The 19,718-nt window shown below is 36.8% G+C and overlaps 1 protein-coding gene across 11 annotated transcripts in view; it reads left to right on the top strand.

Annotated features, from left to right (window-relative positions):
- The window catches only part of CCDC178 (coiled-coil domain containing 178), a 463,104-nt gene that overhangs the window by 258,166 nt on the left and 185,220 nt on the right, over positions 1–19,718 (top strand). Inside the window, exon 19 of one of the 11 annotated variants that reach the window (XR_006210059.1) lies at positions 15,736–15,839. The exons of the other annotated variants lie outside the window; for them this stretch is intronic. The gene's annotated coding sequence lies outside the window, so the exon portion shown is untranslated. The remainder of the gene's footprint in view (positions 1–15,735; positions 15,840–19,718) is intronic. 11 annotated transcript variants of the gene reach the window in all.

Genomic DNA, 19,718 nt, shown 5'->3' with positions numbered 1-19,718 from the left:
CTCTAATGAATCTTCACTATCTCATAACGGTTTCATTCTTATGGGATATAAAACTTTAAAAGTTGTTTACGGCAGTTGTTAAGATTTTCTCCAATTTTGGTTACTGATGACTTCATTTAGCTAATGTAAAGAGGCAGTTGGAACAGAATTATTTGCATTTGAAATGGCGCAATCAGAGGTTTGTGACTGACTCATTTACAAAAAAAGAAAATTGTATTTGGACAGTGACAAATTATGTGATGCAGTCCCTGGTGCAGAGCAAAATGTTAGTCGCTGATTTTCTCCATAGAGAGAGAGCATGGCTTCCAAGGCTTCATTTGACACTTTACTTTGTATTCGATCATGGTCACGTACATCTTGATTCAGTAGTTTGAGGCAAAGTAATTAAATAAAAGGGCGATTTTAAATTAATGTGTCTAGTATTGTAAATAAGCAGCATGAGGACAGGATTCTTGATTCAAACCTACTCTGGTGCCCAATTGACGCCCCACCTAATTCACGGCCTTCTGTTCAGTAAGTGCTCAGTATCTGGGGGAGAATGGTTGGATGCTTTCATTAAGAACTTTTTACCTGTTGGGTAATCCTCTTCTAGGTTTCCTACAAATCATCCTATAATTTGACCTTCAATTATTTGAATTTTCTCTTCAGAGTCTGTGGATCTTTGATTGATGAATTCGGTCCACAGGTGTTTGGTAATCAGTTAGAAAGCATTAACGGGTTTTAAAGGGAGACATATAATTTTACTATTTTAATAATCATATTTTTTTTTATCATTTCAAATGCCATGGGTCAACAGTTTTCAAAGTCTAGATAAGATGCTGTTGTGTATTACCTGAAAGAAATGGGTAAATGAATAAGAGTGGTTTGCAAAGAGAAGTAGAAAACTCTCTTTTCCTATTAATCACCAGAAACATTTTTCCTGTGTTAAGTTTGGGACAGACTTAATGAGTACAGGATTCCAGGCCTGAAGTTTTTTCTACATGAGTCTGAGTTGGCTTGGAGTTCATAACTGCCCTATTTTTTATCCATGTTGCAAGTTGTAGGGCACCTTTTGCAAATGCCCTGTTACTCCTCCATTTTGCCTCAGGATATCTCTGTAGGCATCAGTTCCTTTCTTCCAAGTCCTTCATCCAGTGCCTGTGACTGAGGGCAGCTCAGATAACGTTTGAAGCAGACAGGATGGTTTGAGGTGTCCTCCCCAACCTTGACTACTAAATTTGTAGACCGCATCAGAGATTTCCTTTTTCTCACTACTGTGAAAACTGCCAAATAATCAGTTAAAAATATCAAGCTATTGTAGAGATTTGGTCCTTAAGAATAAAATCTAGAAGTGCTTCAGAACTCAACAGTTAGTATAATTTTAACTAAACCAGAATCTCTAGCACTGCTTAAATATTCTGCCATTTGTAGCATCACTGTGAGAGGGATCTCCACTAATATTTAAAGAGTCTACAGAAAATCCATATATTCAGAGAAATGAATGTCCAGAAGCATTATTTTTTAAATAGCTGAAAAGGAAGATTTCAGCCTGTACTGGTAAAGAAATCTAAAACAAAACAAAACAAAACAAAACAAAACAAAACAAAAAAACAAAAACCCCAAATAAACTAGTATATATATGCATACATGAACTGTTAACATTACATGTATATATGTATATATGTACACATATACTATATGTAGTATATATACTATATGTAGTATTTATAAATATATATATAGTATAGTATAGTATATATACTATATGTAGTATTTATAAATACTACATATAGTGTATATAGATATAGATATAGATATAGATATAGATATAGATATAGATAGATATAGATAGATATATTTATAATAAACAATGCCAAGGAGAAGATTTTGTTTTGTTGTCAGTATTCTGAATCTCTGTCAGCACTATCTGGACTCCCATCTCTACAGCTACTATCCAAACCAGCCACCATCATAATTTGCTTGAACTATTGCATTACCCTCCCACTTGGTTCCTGCATCTGCGCTTGTCCCCTGTTGACCTGGGGCTGTTCCTTACAAGCAGTCTACATGAACCTAAACCCCCTCCCCTCCCCCCACCCCCCACCAAATGCACCCAAAACAAAAAAACTCCTATCTGATCACTTAGTGCTTAACATGTATCAGTGGCTTCCCTAGGCTCCTGATAGTGTGGAGCCTAAAATACTTAATGTGGCCTGTCTGTCCCAGCTCCTGTCTACCTCCGCATCCATATCTTAGCCATTAGCCATGTAGTTCACTGGATTCCAGGCATATTAAGCTTCTTTCAGCCTCAGTTGTGTCAGGCTGTCGTCTGGTAGCTTTTACACATGGCACTCCCTCTCCTGCGTCCCTCTACTCAGCCTCAGGTCTCTTTAATGTCTTGTGCTCAGAGAAGCCTTCCTGGCCTCCCAGTCTAAAGCAGGTGCCTCTTTTCAGACTCTTATTGCTCCTTTTAGCTTTCCTCTATAGTACTCATTACAACACCAACTATACAACTATTTGAGTAATTTATTTTTATTTTTTTTCCCCATTGGAGGAGGTAGGATCTGTTTTCTTCACCATTAGCACCTAGCAGCCAGAGGAAGCACTCAATAAATATTTTCAAATAAATGATTGAACTCTAGTTTTCTCTAACTTAAGGACATAAAAATACATTTTTAGGAAAAGAATTTGCACCACTTGATTTTTGGATAAATGATCAGGCACTTAAGGGGTAATTTAGGTATTTTTTATAGTCAACATTCTTTTATTACTGTTAAACTATCCTTTAAAGCCAGTTAGGTAACTAATTATTGCATTGTCTTTCTTCTGCTAGAAATCTAGCATTTATTAAGAATTTTGCTTGATTAGCATCAAATGTTTTAGAATTTATTTCAAATAACCCTTATATGTCATAACTCCTAGTTCTATCCTTGTCTGAAGTACATGGTACCATGCAAAGCCGCAGGACAAAATGAGACATTGCAATGAGTCTGTAGATACAAATATAGGATGAGAAATTGAAGCCTGCCAGCCTGGGAATGTAAACTGGAAAATGGATGCCCGCCACTGTTCTGGGCATTGCCAAGAACTGGGGAAAAGATCTTGGCAACAGGTGCTGAACATCAACACCAGTATCAAGCAAATGTGCGCAGGTGGACGTAGTGTGCAGGCAATCAGCGTTCAGCTGACTATGAGGTATGAAGTAAGGCGACCGTGACGAAGATGTCTCCGAGATCTACTTCTGACTTTGGTAGATCCTGAACCCAATGCAAATGCTTACAGATATCCTATTTTAATGTTTTACCTATTTGCATGAAGCTTTGAAAACAAACATTTAGTGTAGTCCGTTGCTACTTTGATGATAGCATAAGAAATTCTGACACAGCCTTTGTAGAGAAAAGCAAATAATTAGGTCTATTGAGTAATCTCCAACTTAAGGAAAATGTTCTTTGCAAGTATTATGAATTATTAATTTTTTCATAAGTATCTTTCAGTATATCGCTACTTGGAAAGAGCTGAATTGAGTGAAAAAAGATACAAGTGATTTATGTATCTGAAAAGAGAGATGGGAAAGGAAAAGCTAGAAAGCATTTAACCTAAAGTTAGTTATAATTAGTCACAAATGTTCTTGAAAAACTAATATTGGAAACCAGAAACTAAATAATGTAGGAGCTCATTGGGAAAGACTGTATGGCACCAGCTGTTCATTGGCACCACAGTGATGAGCAGTGGAAAAACTTTCCATTCCTTTTCACATTAGACCTGTAGAAAGAGATCCCAATGGCCCCAGAGTCAGGACTTGCAGGTCCTGGGCTGTAAGGTTCACCAGCAGCCATTAGACTGACATTTGTTATCAATGAGACGCTGCTGAACTGTTGTTCCAAGGCTGTTGCTGTAAAACCATAGTGCATTGTAGTTTGTTGGAGGTTAGTAGCACTTGTTAATTTGATCAAGGCTGAAGTTTACGGAGGATAAAGTAAACAATGCAAACTGCAGACACCATCAGTTTCCTATGGGCAGTGAAGTGTAGTCTGTTCCATTTACACTTCACAACAACATCTGATGGGCTTTGTCAGTGCTGCACAGAGTAATTAAACCTGAAATCAATAGCAGGCATTTGTCATGTTTACAGCCGCTCTTTCTGCTGGGTTAAACTCATCAGTTTAGTGCCGTTCTGTTTTACTGCAGAGACACGCTCCATTATTTCTTCAGGTACAGTTGAGATATTCAGTTACATGCCCAATAGTTTGAATACGACATTAAGATTAAAAGGGACAGGCAAATGGACAGTTTTTGTAATTTATTTGCTGATTTTCTTAACCAGTGTTGGATTTCCATTTCCTTCAACCTTTTTATGAAACCCTTTGCGGCCTGAGATAATATATTCCCTTAGCTTCCAAACTGGCAAAGTCTCATCTCAAACCTGATAGAATTTGACACCACCTATAACTATATGCAAGGATTGAGACATGTTATTTGAAAAGAGTGAAGAACATCTAAGATTCCAAGTTGTCTTATATGGTCTTTTTGGAAAATCGGTCTTTTCCACTTTCAATAAGAAATTCTTCAGAACTGTTCTTTTATGTCAGTTTTTAAAATCTCCACCCTTCTTTATGTTGCTTTACTATTTTTCCCTCTATTTCTTAATCTTTTAAATAATGTGGTTAGAGCATGCTGGTTTTAACAGTAGAATAATTTGCAGTGGTAAATTTGAATTTGACATACATGTTTGAAGGAAGCTGAAAGTGTACATTTAGAACATTTCAAGTCACTTAATAAAGATCCTCTTATCCTTCATTTTATACAAATAAATCTAAACATCTTACTTCTGCATTTGGTACTTTTGTCTTGGCATACCCAAGCAAACAGGATTATTGTAAGAATGAATCTTATGCTAATTAGTTGGTTATAAAAGAAGCCATTGTAATGTTATGCTTTCTGCATTATTTTTTAATACTTAAATACACAACTCTTTTTTCAAATGTGTTTATTGAAGTTATATGCAGGTGGACTGATTACATATTTTTTGCTAACTTTTAAAAAATCATGCAACTAATTTTACTAAAATCATTTTTAAAAAAATTTTTTTTAATGTTTATTCATTTTTGAGACAGAGACAGAGACAGAGTATGAATGGGGGAGGGGCAGAGAGAGAGGGAGACACAGGATCGGAAGCAGGCTCCAGGCTCTGAGCCATCAGCCCAGAGCCCGACGCGGGGCTCGAACTCACGAACCGTGAGATCGTGACCTGAGCCGAAGTCGGCCGCTCAACCGACTGAGCCACCCAGGCCCCCCGAAAATCATTTTGATCTCTAGACAGTGTAAACATAATGAATTGATATTTGAGTTGGAAGGGATTTAAATATGGTAATTTCAAGTTTCTGTATGTCAGATTGTCATGTAGAGTTCTAGTCATTTAAAATAGGCAGATGGGTGGTTTGGTGGGTTGAGCATCCTACTCTTGATTTCAGCTCAGGTCATGTCAGGGTCATGGGATCGAGTCCTACTTCAGGCTTTGCAATGAGCATGGAGCCTGCTTGGGATTCTCTGTCTCCCTTTGCCCCTCTCCCCCACTCAGGCACACTCTCTAAAACAGTTTAAAAAAATAAATAAGTAAAATAAGCGGAACTCCAGATCTATATAGGAATCCATATTTTTGGTAAGCACAGTAACTAAATAAGTAAGTATATGAATCACAGCAGTCTAATGTTTAGAGTTATTACATAAATTATCTTCAAACAGTTGTGAAGATGGGATGTTTGTGGTTTCCTAAAGGCTATGTAGCAGTCATTTGAGGGTTGTGTACATGGGGCAGAGTCTAGAAAACCTATATTTTTTATCTTTTGGTCAGACATGGAATGTCCTTGAGACCATGTTACCTCATTTCTAGATCTTGCCTATTTTTGTCATATATCAGAAATCCTACATCATGAGGGCCAACCTCTGTCTTCTACATAGGATCCTATGTTGTATCATAATTCAGCAATTTCAAAAGCACATCTCGAAAGAGGGAATGTATTTGCTAGGAACTTGTCCTGGTCAGCAATTCTCTGGTACCTTTAAGAAATTAATTATTTTTCCCCAGCATATTTAGTTCCGATTTTTTTTAGTAATATATCATTTTTCCTAAGGACTCTGTTACCAAAGGTTTTGAGTGAGAATTGAATTAAAATTCCACACAGATACAGCAATTAAAAAGATAAGGCTTCCTGAACATAATTCCGATGATTATTTGGAAAGTTTTGTTCTAGTGATCAAAATAAAATTTTAATTTTAATTACAGTGAATTTGCTTAATTAAGCCTTCTAAGTGCCACCTATGATAAAAGTGAAACTTCAGAACTATACTCAAAGTAATGCTAAAATCAAATTGATACCCAGTGATGCCCTGTGCATTTATGGCTAAAGTTTTAGAGAGTAGGATATTTATTCTCTGCCACAGAGCTCAGACTTTAGCGTGTGCTCTTAGTTCTTTGTGTTGCAGTAAACCCAAAAATGGAAGTTCTTTCCACAGACCAAGTCTATGAGAAATTTAATTAAGAATGTGTTAGTTTGTTTGAAGGACTATTTCAGAGTACACTGAAACTCACCTGCACTTGTGATGAGCACTGGGTGTTGTATGTAAGTGATGAATCCCTAAATTCTACACCTGAAACTAATATTACACTGTATGTTAGCTAACTGGAATTTAGATTTAAAAAAAAAAAAAAAAAAGAAACTCACCTGGAAGAAAATAGTAAAGTCACCTAAAATAATAACATAATGAGGCTTGTTAAAGAGCCAGACATATACCATCATTAGCTATCATATACCATCAATAGAACTCAGAATGGGTTCACTCAGCTTTTCTGGGTCAATAACAGACTCTAGAAATAAAATTCAGTACTAGTTGCCTTGTTGCTCATTTATTGTCCTATGGCCATTAGTTTTTAATTCCTCAGAAGAATATAATCTCACATATGAAGGAATGGAAGGTCATCTTTATGTAGCTTCTCTAGATGTTATGAGTATAAGAGATTTTTTTTCTTGTATGTTTCTTACCCTTACATAGATGATCTCATTTTACTAACACAGCATTATGTATGCTATGAAAGGTAAAATAAATATGAAATGTAATGAAAATCATAAAAATTCTGCACCAGTAATTTCAAGGCTGTCATACGTTTTGTTTCCCCACAAGGAGAGATATCAGTGTTTCTCGTCTTATATTCTAAACTCCAGAGCAACAGTTAATCAATATGGAGCATTTCTGAGAAGCCCATGCCTCAGAACTGCCCATGCTAGAGACCTCTTCCAAATTCAAACCAACTTCCATCTCGGTTGTCCCCAGCGAGCAGAGTAACACAGATAATGCAGGCATTCTTAGCCAATATAGCAAAATCTGTATAGTATTTTAAAGTATACAAGATATTCACATTTTTTTCTCATCTGTGTTGCTCACAATTTTGTGATATAGGTCCTTGAAATATAGAAGAGATAAATATAGATAGGTTAAGAGATTTTCTCAACATTATGATACTTTTAGTGGTAGCACCTAGGCTCGAGCCTGGGGCCTTTCTATTCTGATTCTGGTGATTGCTACAGTATCTTGTTGCATTCCAAAAAAGCCCATGGTAGGCAGAATTCTAAAATGGCTCCTGTATTAGTTGGGGTTTAACCAGAAAAGCAGAACCACTAGGGTATCTGTATCTATGTCTGTGTCCATGTCTGTTTTCATATCTATATGTATATCTATACCTATGTATCATCTCTCTTCCTATGTATATGCATTTATTCATTCATTTATTATGAGGACTTGTCTTCTACTATGGTGGGGACTAGCTGAGTAAATCCAGAATTTGTAGGGCAGGTAATCAGGAATGATAGAATATAGGCAGACTGGAACCGTAGGACACAGGCTGAAGCTGTTTGTACACAGGTGGAATTTCTTCTCTGCTTGTCCCTGCATCTGTCTATTTGCCCTCTGCCTGCCACTCCCCAACTGTACTCCTTGGAAAGGCCCAGCCCTTTTTCCAAGCCCTTCCAAATGATTAAGTCAGACTCACCCAGATTATCTAGGATAATTGCCTTACTCAAAATCAACTGATTAAAGGATTTAATCACATCTGCAAAATCCCTTCACAGCAACACCTAGATTAGTGTCTGAATGAATAAGTGGGGAATGAAGCTTAGCCAAGTTGACACATCAAGAAAAGCCAACACAGGCCACCCTTTATGGACTAGATACTTAACATATCTTTCTAGATCACACTTAATCTCCAAAGAAAGTTGAAAACAAAGTTTTATTTACACTTATCATGATACAACTCTCCTACATACATCTGAAAGCATAACCTTTTTCTCAGAAAGGGATACAAAGCTGTTGGGTGATATTCACTCTTCTCCCTTGACATACTATAATTTAAATACTAGGATAACAAAGTTATGTATGTTAAATGATTAAATGATGTTAAATAATTAGAGGATAAGAAAAGGAAGAAAGCAAAAATACTAGGGTAAAGCATGCACAAACATATTTATATCAAATAAAAAGGACATGCTCATAACTATTGCAGTCTTTATGTCTACAACTGGCCTCATGGTCATATGATATTCATAACTACCTTCCTCCACTACCCATTTCATATTCCTTTTGGCCTCAGCAAGCACCTCAGCTGGTCATGTTTTTTTTTGCCTGGTGGGTGGACCCTAACCTTCATTCTTGAAAAGTGTGGGCCATCAGCAGTCCTGCCTAAATTGAGTTGTGATAATTTTCAATTGACTTTAATCATAGGACATGGGAGTAATAAAAGATGCCTAGAGGATTGCCTGTAGTTCAGACATGCTCTTCATTACTCCCATTATGTAGTAGCAAGTCTGAATAAATCACCCAACCAGAACATTAACCCCCATTTTTGCATGTTGATTTAGAGGCATGAGGGGTCCAAAGTGGCCTAACAAAAGTCTCAATTCTAGTTTGGTGGAATAATTTTTATTTTCACTGGTAGAAGATTCTGGCCTTTGGATCTAAGACCTCTAGAGCAGCAGAGCCAAAAATTTGGTGACGGAAAGCAGGGCTTTGGTTAGTAGAGCATTAGGAGTAGCAGTGAGTAGAGCAACTTACATTTTCATCCTTCGACTCATGCACCAATGAATCCTGAGTTTGGGAGAAATAGCACCGCATATTGAATGCTGAGTTAGAGCAGATACTGCATCCTGAGGGACATTGCCTCACCCCTATAACACACTGCCACCAACTTGGTGTCATAACTGAGTATTCAAAAGGCCACTCTACCATTTTATCAAGTGGCTGATGCAGAATGTTGGGGACCATGATAACACCATTGAATTCCATAGTCCTGAGCCCATTAGTCAATTTCATTTGCTGTGAAATGAGTTCATGGGTAAGAAACAATGCTGTGTAGAATGTCTTGACAGTGTATAAGGCATTCTGAAAGTCTCTGATATCAGACAAGCTTACTACTGTGGTTGGGATGATTGACCCTGACTATCAAGGAAAATTGGGTTCTACTACACAATAAAGAATATATCTGTAATACAGGAAATCCTTTAGGGTATCTCTTAGTATTCTAATGTCCTGTAATTAAAGTCAATGGAAAACTACAGAAGCCCAATTCACTTAGGAATGAATGGCCCACACGTATGTCAGGAATGAAGGTTTGGATCACTCTACCGGGCAAAGAACCACAACCACGGCTGAGGTGCTTTGCAGACAGAGAAGGCAAATTTATAATCAGAGTAAGTGTCTATTACATACAAATAAAGCAGTCTAATGTAATCAACTTGCCACCAGGTAACTATTCACCTTGTGAATAGTGCCATAATGGAGCCTCACCGTTGGTCTGTGCTGGTGGCAAACAGGTTAGCCTTGGTGAGTGTAAGCAATGTTACTGAGCCCATGTATAATCTCTATTCCATTAATTATCATAACCATGGCCACTTTGTCCATGAACCCAATGGACACTTAATAGGAGTGACTGAGGAAAGAGGCAAACTCATAATCCATTGAAGAGTTCATCCTAGCCACAGTTCATCCTAGCCACTTGAATTTTAAAATCCTCCTCTGCCAAGGTCACCCTTTGGTGAGCATTCACAAATATTCATATATTTCATGTCTTTTTTTTTTACCCAGAGAGGTATATCTATACAACCTCTTCCTCCAGACATTCTTTCTACCAATTTTCCAATCATATCCTTTCTGAGTCCATGACCATCCAGCCAAACCAGTAGCCACAGCCCATGAATTGGTATAGGCTCGTGCTATTGATATAGACTCTGGCAATTTCTCCTTTCAGACAAAATGCACAACTAAGTCCACTACTCAAAAGGAAGTTTTTCCTAAAAGGAGAATGTTCTTTCACCACTCTTCTCCATGGCCAACCCGGAAAGGTACTCTAGGGCTGCAGCTATGCACTTTCAGGTGGTGCCTACATGGCAAGAATCATTTATAAACCAGGCCTAAGTTGTTGTTGTTGTTTTCCCTCAATCAACTGGTTGTAGGAACCCCTGTTCGGGGAGGAAAAACTTTTGCTTGATCTTCTTAGAGTCCCTGGATGAGTCTGAAAATTAGCAGACATCAACAGGAGAAAAACATACAAATTTATCTAATATAAACTTACACAGGAGCCTTCCATAAGAAAAAGAAAACCCCCATAAACAGTTAAATCTGAGTATGCTACATTTAATGTAGAGTTGATAGTGATGTAGAAATATGATAGATCAAAGAGTATAAGTATAGTAAACAGAGGAAATCTTAGAAAGCCCTGTTTATTCATATTCTTCTCAGTGTCTCTTTGTCTTTAGAGATAAGGATGCTTCTTTTCTCCGGGTATAGAGAGGACACCTCTCACAAGAAGGTTTTATAACCTATTTCAGGGGAGAAAGGTAGGAGGAAGATTAGAGTGAACTTCCTGCTTCTGCTGTTTTCTGAAACTTCCTCAGCTTAAAATTACTCAGTATGCCAAGCTGCCATATTTGGGAGTACTGTGTCTTGAAGCCCAGTATTTCCCATGAGACCATGGGTGTGACTTGAAAGGGAGAAGAAATTCTACGTGAGAACAGCAGTCTTAGCCCACGCCCATATTTTCTGTCCCTTCCTGACTACAGATTTTGGACTTGCTTAGCCAACCTCCACAACAGTGTAAGCCAATTACTCGTAATAAATCTATACCTGTCTGCCTATCCAGCTATCCTACTGTTTCTGTTTTCCTGATTGAACTCAAGATTCACACCACACACACCTTCTCTCATTATTCAGTTAACACTAGTCTAGGTGCTGTTGTGAAGGAATTCTGCAGATGTAATTAAGGTCTCAAATCAGTTGATCTTAAGAAAAGGAGATAATCCTTGATGAGTTTGACCTAATTAAGTGAGCTCTTGAAAGGCACCAGGCTTTTCCTGGAAAAGGAGATTTTAAGTATAGGAAAGAATTGGACAGGAAATTCTTCATTGCCTACTGGATGCTGTAGGGGGCCACATGGTAAGGACCTGAATGAGTCTCCAGGAGCCAACAGCAATGCCTGGCTAACTGCCAACAAGAAAACAGGGAGTTCAGTCATAAAGCTACAGGAAATAATTTCTACCAATAACCTGAGGGAGCTGGGAAGTGAATATTGCTCTAGTGGAGTCTCCAGATGAGAACTCAAGACTAGATGACATCTTGAATGTGAAACATTGAACAAACGTTCTGAATTGGCCATGCCTGGACTTCTGGCCATCAGAACTGGGAAATAATACATGGCTCTTTGTGGTGATTTGTTATGCAGCAATACAGAACTAATACATAGCCACTCCATTAGCTATCCACAACTTACACAAATTCTTGCCTTGAATTTTTCAAGTAATCTCCAGATCCTTGATTTTCCTTCTAAAGCATATGTTCTTAACAGCATTAGATTGGAATAGGTTTGGCATCAGAGTTACAACCCTAAGCTCCCAAATTTCCTAGAATCCCCTGGAGGTAAGTTGAGATTTAGAAACCTTACCTATTACTTCTGTAATAACTCAGCTTTGCAGACACACCCTGACTTTGAAATCTGCCTAGCAGACCCTAGGTTAATGGTTCACAAATCCTAATAGTCACAGTGATGACTAACTAACTGTGACCATTCCTTGAATAGTAAGTGTCAGAAAATATTAGGAAAATTGTATGGTCACGTTTTCTATTTCAAGCCCAGAAACAGACTCTGATGGTTACTGGAGGGGAGTGGGTCGGGGGATGGGTTAAATAGGTAACAGGGATTAAGGCATGAACTTGTGGTTAGCACTGGGTGTTGTATGCAAGTATTGAATCACTATATTGTACACCTGAAATTAATATTACACTGTTAACTAACTGGAGTTTAAGTAAAACTTTCAATAAAACTTTCAAGCTGGAAATGATCTGAAACTTCAGTTGGCATTAATTTGTCAAAATAAACTACAAGTTTTAGAAATCACCTCATTTGCAGTACTATGGCTATCATTTATACTATGACTTCTTAGAATGCACTTATCCTAAAGAATAGCTGTTAGCAGATTTCTCTCAAAGGAAATTGAGAAAGTTCCTGGACTGATACAGAACCACTAATTCCTTGAAAGTACGTAAAAGTGCAGCAGGAACCCATCTGAGGTCTATAATGAGCAATGAACTGACCTTCAGTCAGTTTGTATAGCCAAACTATACAAATGTAGCCTTGCCGAGATAATGTATGGAGAGAAATACTGTCTCTGTCCAGTGGCTACTTACATTTGAGTCAGAATTCTATTGTAGGCTCTGTGGCTGAAGAAAAACTCAAAATTTGGGGAGTTTTTCACAGAATATTAAGGTGATCAGAGTATGAGAAACAGGAGCTTTAAAACTTGCTATTACTATTGTTTCTAATGAAAAAAAAAGGATGTTGAAAACTAACTTTTTCATAGGATTTTCTTTCAATAAAGCTGAAACAAATTCTGTGTATAGTACATTGCAAAAAAAAGCAAATTATATAAAATAGTTAGAACTATATTGAAACATGATACTTTTATACTAATATTTGTAAGCATTAGTGCTTTTGCCGTCCGTCCGTGAGTGCAATTTCCAGATATGAAAACACTTGGACTAAGTCATTAAGGAGTATCAGAGACTAGGATGAATTGGAAAGATCTATCCTAAAGGCATTTAAATTATACACACACACACACACACACACACACACACACACACACACAAACTGCAGCTGTGTTCCATTTAGCCCACAATTGCCAAGTTTGTGATTTAGAAATGTAATGGAAGACAGATGAATGTGGTGAAGAGCCATTTGCCTCATATTCTGCTTCTGGATTTTTCTGAGGTCTCCTTTCACTTAGGGACAGATCAGTAAACTTAGTTATTAACTATTAATTTTAACCAATTAATAACCAGTAAGTGGTTATTAACTATTAGTAACCATTTCAAAATTCACAGTGCCCAGTTTTCATTGCAGTGTCCTTACTGTTGGGCTCTCTCCCTTCCAGCCCCCAAACTACTTTCTCCCATATTCTTGGGCTTCTGTGTGGTGATCTGGACCACTAGGGTTTGTCCTGGACAACATTCTCAGGACAGAGGCAGAACCCTGTGCTGCAGACATTCTCTGGCATCTGGACTTTTTCTCCCTCTTCCTTCTTTTCACCTTACCTATTAAAAAAGAGAAGGGGCCTTGTAGTTCTTTTCTCATGTGGGTTTGCATCTGTTTTGCCAGGAAATAAACCAACCTCTTCATTTAAGTAGCAAAGATGGGGCTGGGAGAGGAGCTATCCTAGAGCATCATTTGCTGCACTCATTTTTCTCCTTTGCCAATCTCTCCTAATAGTTCAAAGTCAAAGTGCATTCTATTTTTACATTTTTTTCCCTGTGGGGCACCTGGGTGGCTCAATTGGTTAAGCATTGGCTCAGGTCATAGTCTCAAGGTTTGTGGGTTCGAACCCCGTGTCGGGCTCTGTGCTGACAGCTCAGAGCTTGGAGCCTGCTTTGGATTCTGTGTCTGCCCCTCTCCTGCTCGTGTGCACTCTCTCTCTCTTAAAAATAAATAAACATTTAAAAAAATAAAAAAAAATGTTTTTCCCTGTGGAGACTACCAAGTATTGTCTATATTGATGGTGGCTCTGTTTTATGACCAAGGGACTAATACCAAAATTGGAATACTTTTGAATTTCTCACATTCTACCTAACATCAGTAATCACCAGCCAGGGAAGAAGTTTAACCAATGACATTAAGTTGAAGAATTCAGCATTCCTTTAGCAAGCCCTTGAATTTTAAGTTATAATTATATCTATGTGGAATCATGCAATTTCTATAACTTAGCCAAGTAGTGTCCCTTGCATTCAGCCCAAAAGCCTTTCAAATAGTAGCCTGTGCCAGATGTTTCTTAGGAAGTAAAACATATAATGTACCTAATTTTGCAAAACTACACAATAGGTAGACATTTCTTTCTCACCCCAGCTGGTGATCAGTTTATGCCCTGAAGCTTGGAGATTTATAGCCCTTGTAATTTTATCCTAAACAGAGTAATTGCAGATGCTCTTCCATTGCTATTATTTTAATTAGTGATGAAGACTTTGCCAAGATGTCGAATTTCAAGGTAATGAATTTCATCTGGGTAAGATCTGGTAGGTAGTTGTGGTCATTTTAAGATGGCTCTTACCCTTGAAAATTATTGTCTTATCAGTTTTGGAGTTTTTATTTACTTAAGAATTTTACCCCAGCTTATTCTAAAATTATTTAAGAAATGTCATGCCACTGACAAGTCATTAAGTCTCTTTCCCAAAACATCAAAATCCAACAAAGAAATATATACCTTGTTACTGTAAAGGTAAATGTGTTTTACTATTATTAAAGGTTATTGATTTTTAACAGATAAGTAGCACAAAATAATCAATGTACGCAAGAGTATAAAATAATTTTCTTGAATTTAATATCCGGGAAAACTAAGTTATAATTTAATTGATTTTGGTTTACTCTCAGCAGACTTTTAATCTTGTTGAGTGTGGGTTTTCTTTTGTATTTTGATATACTATGGAGAATTGAAAAGAATTGCTTAGGTAGAGTTCGGTTGTAGGAATTGTCTTCTAAAGAGAGGCCTCTCATCAAAGATCATGATCTTATTTTTGTAGAAATGAATAAACTTTTTTAAACTAACCTTGGTTTTTAAGAATAGAAATCACAGTGTTTGTCACAGTTAACTTACGGCCACGGCGTAGTTATTTCATTATAATAGCTGTACCTTTTAATCACCGTGGATTTTCTTTGATGTTCATGTTTTTTTCTCGGTGGAAATGCAAGAATTCTCCCATCATCTTCTGTTTGTCCTGGCCGTGAGTACTTGTGGTAGGGTATAGAATAATCACCAAAACAAATGGAGCGATAGTAATAGGGAAGATGTTTGGAGCCCAAGTGCTGATCTTGTTCCCCCAATTCATATGATGAACCCGACATTAAAGCTAACTGGCTATGAAAGCTAACAAAGTGAAACTTGCAGGAGATAGCCAGTGTGACTGTGCTGTTGTACACTCTTCTGCTGAGTTCTTCACTTTATCTTTAAGGAAAACATCATCTGGTCCAGAATCCATAGCCAGGCTACGTAATAAATAAATAAAAGTTATATACCTGAAAAATAAAGGAGAAAGAAAACTCCAAAAAGAAATTTGTTACTAACTTGTTTCAGGGGAAACCTGACTTTTGAACACAATTAGCAGGTTTAAATTGGACATGATCATCTAGCTTCTATATTGAATTTTATTTCACTTATTCTTCCTCAATAGCACGAATGTTGAAAATGAGGAGAAGAAATTTAGCACGTGACATTATCTAACCAAGTGGAGCTGAGAATTTGTTTAGCAGTCCATTTTCCCTATATGAGAAACTGGTGAGAAACTTAGACTCTGCTTCTACTGATCTGAGTATGTAAAGGCCAGAGAGCTCATTTAAATTTTTTTTATGTTTATTTTTGAGAGAGTGAAAGAGAGAGAGCATGAGTGGGGGAGGGGCAGAGAGAGAGGGAGACACAGAACCTAAGCAGGCTCCAGGCTCTGAGCTGTCAGCACAGCCAGACGCCGGGCTCGGGCTAGAACCCCGGAACTGTGAGATCATGACCTGAGCTGAAGTTGGACACTTAACCAACTGAGCCACCCAAGTGCCACAGAGAGCTCATTTTAGGAAGTTATATTTAGACCAAAGCTATATGCAAATTGCGGGGGGTTTTTTGTCTTATCAAAATATAAGAAAGACTAGGCTTATTATGCATCTTAAATTTTGATATATAATTTATGAATTTACGAAAGCTTAAGCATTTGATATGCTTAATACAACAGTTTGGTAAAGAGTTATGGATTTGAAACTTTCTCATTTGCCAGTTTTGGCAATTTGGATAGCTCTAGGGAAGAAAATTGGTAGACAAACCTTGTTTAGTGTTCAAGAAAAACAAAATTACTTGTGAAGAAGATTCAAGTTACATATCTCATTATAATTTTATTAAATAGAACTATAATGAACTACATAATAATAATTGACCATTTGAACTTTATATTAGTAGTCCTTCTATGTGATTTACCATACATTTTCACTTCTAGTCAGTTATTTTATTTTTATAACCACCATGTTAGGCAGCAGGGCAAATTTTATTATTCTCATGAATGGAGAATAATAGTAATACACAGCTAATATGCAGTAGATTTTGAGGCCTGTTATTCCCATTATATCTTATGGCTGTCCTCATATTAATTGTATTTAAATAATTTTTTATATATAATCCATGAAGGAAAATAGAATGTGAAAATGTAAATAACAACATGCAAAATTGGGTAGGGGAGTGTTTGACCTACCCAAGATCAAAGCAAGCAATTTCCAGCCTTAAAAATTTCAATAAGTATAAATTATCACATTAGCAGTAAAAGGAAGAAAAGGATCAAATAATAACCTAAATAGATTTGTGAAACTGTAAAGCCATTCATGATAACTAGCAAACTAGAAATAGAAAACACTGTGTTTAACATGAGAACAAATGGCTTTAGAAGCTGCAGCTGTGTGAAAACATTATTTATACATCACAAGTCCAAGGGACTCTACAGACTAATGCTAAAATTAACCCATGAATTTGGAGGAGTCAGTGGATAGAGAATAAATAAAAATTTATTGTGTGTCCATACACTAGTCATAAATAACTAGAAAATAAACTCTTAAAATGGATACTATTTACAATTGAATAACTAAACATCAAATGCCTAGGTATATTTCTACCAAAAGGTGTGTTAAGTATTCTCCACAGAAAACTACAAAACATTTCTCAGAAAAATCAGACATTCTAAATAATTGGAATGATCTACTATGTTTATGAATAAGAAATTTCAAATTTTAAGAATGTGAGTTCTTCCCAAGTTAATTTACAATGGAGTCAAAATTAAAAAATTAGGTGAATTTCTGGAAATTGATGCATGAATATTCTGAATGTATAGTGTGATGAAGATGAACTTGAAGAAGGACAAAGTTAAAGGCTTACACTACGAGGTATCCAGATTTACTATAAGGCCACACTAGAAGAAAGTGTCCTATTGGTGCAAAGGTAAAAGAACAATATGGTAGAATACAGGTTCCAGAAACAGACCCAGAATATAAACATGTCCTCTTGGAATAGGATAAGAGAATGTATTGGAAAGTACTTGGTACTAAGTCAAAAAAATGATACGTCAGTGATTGGATATCTATACTAAAAAATAATCTTGATCTTCTATTTACAACATATATAGAAATCAGTTCCACTGTATTATAGATGTAATTGCGAAAGGAATATAAAGCTTTTAGAGAAGAACGTATGAGAACACCCGATTTATTCTGGAATTGACAGAGATGTTTTATTCATTTTTTTTTAATTTTTTTAATTTTTTTTAACTTTTTATTTATTTTTGAGACAGAGAGAGAGCATGAACGGGGGAGGGGCAGAGAGAGAGAGGGAGACACAGAATCGGAAGCAGGCTCCAGGCTCTGAGCCATCAGCCCAGAGCCCGACACGGGGCTCGAACTCACTGAGGGCGAGATCGTGACCTGAGCTGAAGTCGGCCGCTTAACCGACTGAGCCACCCAGGCGCCCCGACAGAGATGTTTTAAATAAGATGCAAGTACCAACCATGAAAGAAAGAGTTCATAAACTGTACTCTTTTAAAATTAAGAACTTCCATTGATCAAGACACCATTAAAGAATGAAAAAATAAGCCATAGCTTAGGGAAAAATACTTAGGATACACATATCCAGCCAAGTTCTGTCATCCATAATAAATGAGGAACCCCTAAGAAAACAATAAAGGCAGGCAGCCTAATTAAGAAAAAAAAATGGCATAAGACTTGAAAAATCCACTTCACAAAGAGGGCTATACAAATGGGCAATAAACATATGAAAAGGCAACAATATAATAATCATAGAAATGCAAATTAAAACCACCTTGACTTGTCTCTAAATACTTATTTAAATGGCTAAAATTTAAAAATATAGGTAAGAATGTAGAGGAACAGGAACTCTCAAATGCCTCCGTTGGGAAGGTAAATTGGTACAGCCATTTAAAAAATGTTGATACTGGGGCACCTGGGTGGCTCAGTCGGTTAAGCGTCTGACACGGGCTCAGGTCGTGATCTCACTGTCCCGTGAGTTCAAGCCCGGCGTCGGGCTCTGTGCTGACTGCTCAGAACCTGGATCCTGTTTCAGATTCTGTGTCTCCCTCTCTCTCTGACCCTCCCCCGTTCATGCTCCGTCTCTCCCTGTCTCAAAAATAAATAAAACGTTAAAAAAAATTTTTTTTAAATGCTGACACTGTCAACTGGAGTTGAACATATTGAATATATGATTTCACTTCTAGATGTCAAGAATTAGTGCATATGTGCACCAAAATATGTTAATATTTTATATAAAATGTTAATAACAGCTTTATTCATAATAGCTCCCCCACAAAAATTCATTAACAGTGGAATGAATAAATTGTAGTTTATTCATACAGTGGGATGATATATGGCAATATAACGAATGAAGTGTTGCACACAAAAAATATGGATGAATCTAAATGAATTAATATTATGCAAAAGATGCCAGACTCAGGGGTATATATAGTGTGGGATTGTAATTATCTGAAGATTGAAAATAAGCAAAACTTGTATGCGGTTTGTTGTTAACTTAGAGTGGACATGAGGGAAGCTTCTGAGGTGATGGTTATTTTTTCTATATTCTCGTCTAGGTGCTGGTTATGTAGGGTGTTCGTTTATAAAGAACTATCAACTCTTATAACTATGTATATAAATTGCACCTTAATAAAAAATTTAAAACCAATGGAATTAATACAGACTTTAATGAACAGAAAACACATTTGCTACCATTTTACAAAGGATATATACTAATTACGAAAATTTTGCATTTTTCAATCAAATAGACTTAAGGTGAGTGTTGAATGTATATTCCAGATTTAAACAAATACAGTAATATTTCTTTAAACATATTTTGCCATTCAGATGTTTTAGCAATTTTGACAAGCTTGTTCTCCTTGTATCATGTATATAGATGTAAAGCTGTGTAATTATCTCAGAAATCCAGCAATCTATTTATATTTGTAATAATTGGTTAACATTTCTGAAAGCTTAAAAAATCATCCATCCAACAATTTCTTAGCCTATCAGAAGTTCCAGTGGTTGTTGTTGAATCAGTCGCCATACGTGAATCTTGTAGTGACTGCCTCTGATGTGAAAAGAGGAGGCAAGCAGGACCCGGCGG

The sequence above is a fragment of the Panthera tigris genome, chromosome D3 (assembly GCF_018350195.1).
Source record: "Panthera tigris isolate Pti1 chromosome D3, P.tigris_Pti1_mat1.1, whole genome shotgun sequence".
In the NCBI taxonomy this organism is placed as follows: domain Eukaryota; kingdom Metazoa; phylum Chordata; class Mammalia; order Carnivora; family Felidae; genus Panthera; species Panthera tigris.
Note: the sequence above shows the minus strand (reverse complement) of the source record. Positions and strands in the feature narration are given on the sequence as shown.